Raw genomic sequence first — 7,400 nt, forward strand, 5'->3', positions numbered from 1 at the left:
AATGAAGGGTTTGGCCCTGGATATGAGGACCATGTTTGGGTACTGACTGCACAGCTCTGCTAGTAACAGCTGATACAGATGTGGCCTTGACTGAATGTAGTAGATGTCAGAGACACTGCATCATTAATCGTGTAGATATTGTAGATTGTGATCAAATGAAATAATGACGAGAGAGAGATACTGAGCTTTAAAATTTGTAACACATGACAGCAAAGACAGGCTAACTGGTGCATGAACTGCAGCAGCCACTGCAGTGTGTGTATGAAATATACGCCTGTACATTTCATATATATATATATGTGTGTGTGTGTGTGTGTGTGTGTGTGTGTGTGTGTGTGCTCGTGTGGCCTGAATGAGCACAAAATCAGAGCTTTCATCTCAGCGTGGACGTGTTGTATCGAGGGCGATGCTCTAAAAATAGAGAAACTAAATTTAGCTTCCATTCAGTGGCGTGAAAAGTGAAGTGGTGTGAACAGAGCTGCCTCACTCTCCTCTCATCTCATCTCATCTCAGCATCAAATACCTGAGACTCTCAGACACACTCATGTTTCCCTGTATGATGTGGATGAGGATTTATTCTGTGTTTTCCGGCTCACTGCCATCTGCTTTGACCACTGGCTAGTTACAGACATGCAGCGCGGGAACAGCACTTCTTCAGAGCAGTGTTCCTGTAATTTGGTACCAAAGCAAAATGGAGAGGGAACATTCAACAGCGGCTGACATGCAAATGTTAGAAAATATAGAAGAAATGCCATTTTTACATTTCATATATGACATGAGGAAAACAGAAACTGTCTCATTTCAGAAGCTGGAACCAGAGAAACTTTGGGGGGTTTTAGTGTTTATAGTGTCTGAATAATTTTCTGTCCATCCACAAATTGATTCAATGACTAATTGTTGCAGCTCTTCAGCCTCTGGCCTACAATAGAAAAATACTCTACAAAAAAGGGAGTTTTTAATACAATCTGGCCAGGAGTAAGAAATTAGTGCAATTATAACATGGAGAAAATTGTTAGTGCACATGTTTAAAAAAACATTTTTCTTCTCATCATTAATCTAACAGACAAAAAACATGATTATGTTGTTTAGAGATTCTTTGGTACTTGAAATTTCAAATTTGCTAATAAACCAATGAAAATACAGAACAGATAGAGATTGGTATTTTGAGATATGGATGTTGCAGAATTGTCATTCCTTTATCAAGGCTTGAGATTAGTGTGTTTTTACTGTAACTGACACTATCTGTGTGAGTGAGGACGTTGCTATTTTATTCATACTGACACCTAAGACTGACAACATACATAAAAGTGTGAATTTGTACTTTAAGCGTGAGAGAGTGATGGTATTTATCATTTACAGAAGAAGTGGGGATGCACAGTGAAGGCCACAGTGTGTTTGTCTCACCCTGTCTTCTGGTGGATCAGGGATTAAAGCTGCAGTCAGGAGTGACTGAGGTCACTGGAGGTCACCTGGAGAAGGCCATGGATGGAGGGACCCCTCATCTACACACGCACATAATGACATGAGAAAGAGGGAGTCAGCATTTCATTTCAGAAACATGCACAAGACATGTATCACTGAACTGAGAGAGAGAGAGAGAGAGAGAGAGAGAGAGAGAGAGAGAAAATGACAGGGAGGCTCAGAAACCCAAATTTAATCTTGTCCAATCAAATTGTGAATAACCCAAAACAAAACCCTCAAAGCGAAAGTTGACTTCCATCTGTTACTATAAAGAGAGCAGCACAATAATTCACAGCTGTGACCTGACTGGGAAGAAGAAAAAAAAACTGAGAAGTCGGCGACAGAGAACACAGACTCAGCCGACTCGGCCTTTGCCAAAAAGAAACAGGCCACCACATGGGCAGACCTGGCAACCCGGCGAGAACAGGCTGTGTCCATATTATCACTGCGGGGAGGCTCAGACTGAGCTGCTGTCAGATGTTCAAGACAAATGCCAAAGTCTCAAGTCGTTGAGAGCGAGTCAAGTTATTTCAAGACGGTTCGAGTCTGAGTAACGACCACGGAGGTGATACAGGATTTGGATATTTTTCTCTTGAGTCCGAGTTCATCATGTCTTAGCTGAGATAATATACTGTATATATGAGACAGAGTTTTCTCCATGCTGCGGCCTAATGTGAATATACAACCTTGCTGTCTTGTCTAATTTGTATTAGACCTCGCCTCAAGTTAAAGAGGGCAGCGGTGGCCTAAAGGTCGCCGGGTCAATCCCTGGACTGGCAGGATTAAATCTGGGTGGGAAATGTGAAAGAAGAACACTCATAAAAAAAATCCTCATCAACGCCCTTAATGATCAACACGTAACTGCTATCCATAACTGACGCCAGCAAAGACTCCATGTCATACAGCGGCTCAGAGCGCTGTCTGTCTCCCCCTCCGCCTCCTATTGTTGCTGAACAAAAGCATCATTCAAACTGTTCCCTGTACTCTGCTGTTAACCATGTCCGACAGAAACAAACTCACCAGCATCAAACTGTTGTATGTTTCTCCCTCTGTGATTATAAGTAGCAATCAATCAAAGTGAAGTGATGTTTTCTAATAATTTCTTTTGTTTTCTCGCAGCCTCAAATCTCTCGTCTGTTGCTCTTCCTGCAGTTTTTCCTTTTCTGAATCACATCTTTAAGGACAGAGGGTGTTGTACAGATGGTAAAACCCCTTGAGGCAAATGTATGATTTGTGACATTTGGACATATAAATAAAATTGACTTGCTTTGACGTGGCGTGACCAGAGAGCACAGACTGATGTGCATCTTTTCCAAATTTGGAGACGACTGTGTCTTCATCAAAGTCAAAATACAACTTATTATTGAAGACACATCACCAGATATTTCTTTAATTCATGTGCATACAACTTTTTATATTTTGCTTACAAGATAAAAAGAAAAAATCATCTTTCAGAACTTTGCTCAGCAGGATTCAGTAAATCCATACAACAGTTTCTCTTCTGGTGATGTGCAGAAAGCTTTGGCATTAAATCTAAAGTGCCTTAATGTTGTAAAATGAAAACTTCAGATAATAATTTGATTTATTTTTGTTTAAAATAGTAGATATGCATTTACATTAGTGCACTGAAATACAGTGTAATAAAGGCCCAGTGCACGTGTGCATCTGCAGGGATGTTGAACATGTTGAATGTTGATGAATATAAACTAAGTTCCTGTCAAATGAGGACAGACACGGGGGGAGAGAGGGAACCAGAGGGACAGAGAGAGAGAGAGGACCAAGGGAGGGTGGATGTAAAGAGATGCTGTTTCTCGATTGAACAGATTTAATTGATCAGGCTGCTGCTTCACGCATACACACACACACGCACTCAGCCTAAAGCTGATTAGCCTGCCTCAGTCACGTTAGGTGGACACCTGCCTGTCTGTCACAGGAAACATCTCCACGTTTCGGCTTTGTTTTCCCTACAAGAGTTTAAACTTTACTTATTTATAACATTGTGTTTCGGTGTGTAACGTGTCGAATCTTAAAGACAGAAGCATTAACAGAGGCTCCAGAGAAGATAACGCTGGTTTACCGACCTATGAAGACGGGCTTTGTGGGAGGAAAACACTCCCTTCCTCCGGTCGGTCCTCGCTCCCTACGCCGCTCTCAGCTGTTGAACCCCGGCGGGAAGTCGCGCTGTTTATCCTGGAATCACGTAAATTCACCGGATCCGTTATCTCTCTCTCTCTCTCTCTCTCTCTCCGCTCCGTTAATTCCGGGACGCTCCTCGGTGCGCTTGCCGGAATTTCTGAGCGTCACCGTGCGTAATCTCAGCACGCAAACACTGGAGAGCGCTTCGGTTAACGCTGGCTCTGACTGAGGCGCTTCCTGTTTTGCAGAATCAGGCTTCAAAATAAAAGCGTAGGTTCAAGGCGATCTGCGTCTAATTAGCAACAAGTAGCCCGTAATAAAATCCTACTTTTAAATTTTAATTTCAATCTAATTCTTAGTTTGCAGTTCCATTTTATTTAAGCTTTCTTTTTCTTTTAATATATAGATATTTTAATTGAATACCATCTAATTTAAAGGAATAATTAGCAATAGAAACACAATATTCATGCTGCAACAAAAGATTTTCAAATTCAAATAGGAAAAAAAATAAAATCACATTTTGCCTGACCAATAATGAGAAATCCGAAGATATTCAGTTTACTATGACAAAAAGAGCTCTGTACAATATTTTTTTGTTTCTAATGTTAAGGCCCTAATGTTGTCATTTTTCCTATTTTAAACATATATGCACGTATGATATCAGTAAAGCAGCATTAGTAGTATTTGTGGACTAAGACTAAGAGAAATGAAAACCACAAATTTCACCTGTTGTACTTCCATTTGTTTTTACTTGGTAAATGGCTTAGCGCGGGCAGTGAAAATAGTGCTTTTAAATCTGAAAAGCAGAGAAAGAGAGAGCAGACTAAACATCCTACACAGCTGATGAAGTGAATTTTTGTTCTTTACTGTGATAAAAAACTAGGAACTGACACATACTGGATGCTAAGCCAGAGGATTTATTACTCTTTTCTGCCAAACATGAAAACCACAGAAACATTATTTCAAAAAACTTCTCAAGTACAGAAATCACACTGAACAGCTTTTGATACGCTACAGTTACAGTTTTAGCAACACAGTGCGTGGGAAATCAATTTTCTAGGTTCCCTATTTCCACCTCAGGATTCAGAAATTTTCTTTTTTCAACTTTAGTAACAGACGCAGGAAAGTGAAACAAACAAGCTCAATAGAACCGACACGGGGCAACGACTGATGAAACATGACCATTTTAAAAAAGAAAGCAGCTTTTAAATGTAGTTCGTGTTGGTGTTTCAATGGGTTTGATGACAGATACCAGGTTCCTAGCTGAAGTTAAACCTGTGGTAACATCAACCTTTTTTGAATATCAGTTATAGGTTTTATGTTTAATTTATGCTGTTATGTTCCTGTTAAAGCCTTTTGAGAGGCCTGACAATACAATTCTGGGGGGGGACACACACACACAGATTATCTAACTTTTAAAAATCAGCAGCTAGATGCAAGAACATTGTTTTGTATCTGTGAAAACGGAAACATATTGGTTGAACCTTAATTTGAAGATTTCAAATGTTTGTAACATGGTCCGGGTCTGTTGAGCTACACCTCAGTAAAACAACACAAGTAACATGCAGTTAAGTGGAAATATGGCACTGAAACACATGCAGAGAGAGTTGTGACTTTAGAGTGGATTCATTATGTAGAACAGCATCTGCGGTCATTCATCCGAAGAAACACAAAGTAGGTTTGAAGGTAACTAGGTTGACGTGTCAGGTTAAACCATAATGTGCACCCTACATTTAAATATTCTTCTGTGTGTTTGCGTATTGAGCTGCTTGACTGCGAAACAGAACAGAAATCTAAAGCCCCATCTGGAGTGCATCTGAAATTTGTCTTAAAAATGGACCAAATCAAAGATGTTTTCTGGTAATCTGATGAACGGAAACATGCCAACACCAACATACAGGCCTATTTGGAAACCAATATGACGACTTAAAAAAACAAACTATCAGGCAGCAAGCTGAGAGAAGGGCCTGGTGTAATAAGTCCTGCTTTTCTCTTTTGAGCCCCGTTTTATATCGTTTTGGGTTTTAGAAAACTGGTGCTGTTAAAGAAGTATGCCAAATTAACCATGAGATGTTCCCGTTTGAAACGTACCAGCGAACGCACAGACAGTTCTGAGTCGTCTTTCCTCTATGATGCTGCGAGAGCATTCATGGATCATTTATTGGCGATGGACACTGGAGATAAAGATTTCCTCTGGATAATTAGGTCACACTGAACAATGTCAATGTGTGTTAAGATTTGACTGAGTTAAGATCACAAGGAGAATGATTTTTGATTTACAGAGTATCTTTGCCTCCCCTTCAGCTCTTCCGCGCCCCCCTGTGGAGGCTTTTGTATTTGTCCTGCTGTATGTTCATGTCTATTACAGACCATTTTTTTTATTTTCAGTTGGTTAAACTGCCGTCAGGAACAATGAGTGAGATTACACAGAGAGCACAGTGAATATTTCCAGCTCTCTCTGTAATGTTAATCCTGCGGGAGTGGGGCTGATCAGATTCTGTTGTGTTAAGACTGTAGTATGGATCAGAAATATAAGCACAAGCAAAAACAAGAAAAAAAAAAAAAACTCAGAAGAAACGCACTCTGGAAGTCAGGAGGACTGACACACAAACAAACACACACACACACACACACACACACAAACACACACAATCCAGAAATAAAGACAAAACAAATAAATATGTCAAGTATAAAACTCTGGGAAACACTGTCCCCGATAAGTTGTTCCACCCTTCAAGTGAAATATGAGAGACACTGCTCCCGATAAATACACATGCACTGTAAAACACACACACACACACACACACACACACACACACACACACACACACACACACACACACTGGTAGGCAAAAACTACCATCACTGTTTGTCATTATGGAAGACACTGCTTCCGATAATGTGTTTTAATTATGGAAGGCACTGCTCCCGATAACTTTATCACCTTATTAAGTGCTCCAAAGTAGACTGTGCAACATAAATGGCTTTTCTTGCAAATGATGTAACTGATCAGCTCAGTTGTTCATTTCAGTAAAAAGAGGGGAGGGGGGGGGGTTTGATAACATCATTGTCAGATTTTCAATGGCTTATTTTTTATATTTAAATTTAGCATTTATCCTGCAAGTTAAACACTTAACTTATCTCTGGGTTTGCGATATATAAATAAAAATGTGTTGTAACCGTTTGTTTTTGCTCCTGGTTCAAACAAATCAAAATAGTATCTGACGCTAAATCAAAAAAAAAAAAAAAAAACCTCTTTCTGCCCTTAATTTCTCCCTCTTTACGTTTTACCACCTGTTCTGATGACTGAGTGAAGCACCACAGATGTGTCCCAAGAAGTAATTTAAAAACAAAATTACTATTTTGATCCCCAACTGTAATCACTCAGCACATGCAAGGAAGAAATAAAGGCCAGAGAAGAAAAATAAATAAATAAATCTAACTTTACCAGGGGGCTCCATTTTGTCAGCAACAGTTGAGGAGTTGTTTGTGTAGCAGATGCTGCCGTAGGATCAGACAGTATAACCGTCATAATTATGGAAGGCACTGCTTCCGATAACGTTGTATAAAAAGACAAACAATATCTTTATAGTGGGCATTGCCACTGATAAAAAAAAAACAAAAAACTTAAGTATAAATAAGGTCTCTCAGTGTTTTGATGGCAAGAGGTCACAGCAAAAAGCTCGGACAGGTGCGATGTGTTAGGGTGGAGCCAGGAGGAGGCGATTTGTCAGAAACATTTCATTTCTTCAAGTATTTGTTGCTGGTTAATTTTTTTTTTTTTTTTTTAACTTTTCTCCTTC

Source organism: Seriola dumerili, unplaced genomic scaffold (genome assembly GCF_002260705.1).
Source record: "Seriola dumerili isolate Sdu_G_001 unplaced genomic scaffold, Sdu_1.0 BDQW01000129.1, whole genome shotgun sequence".
NCBI classification, from domain to species: domain Eukaryota; kingdom Metazoa; phylum Chordata; class Actinopteri; order Carangiformes; family Carangidae; genus Seriola; species Seriola dumerili.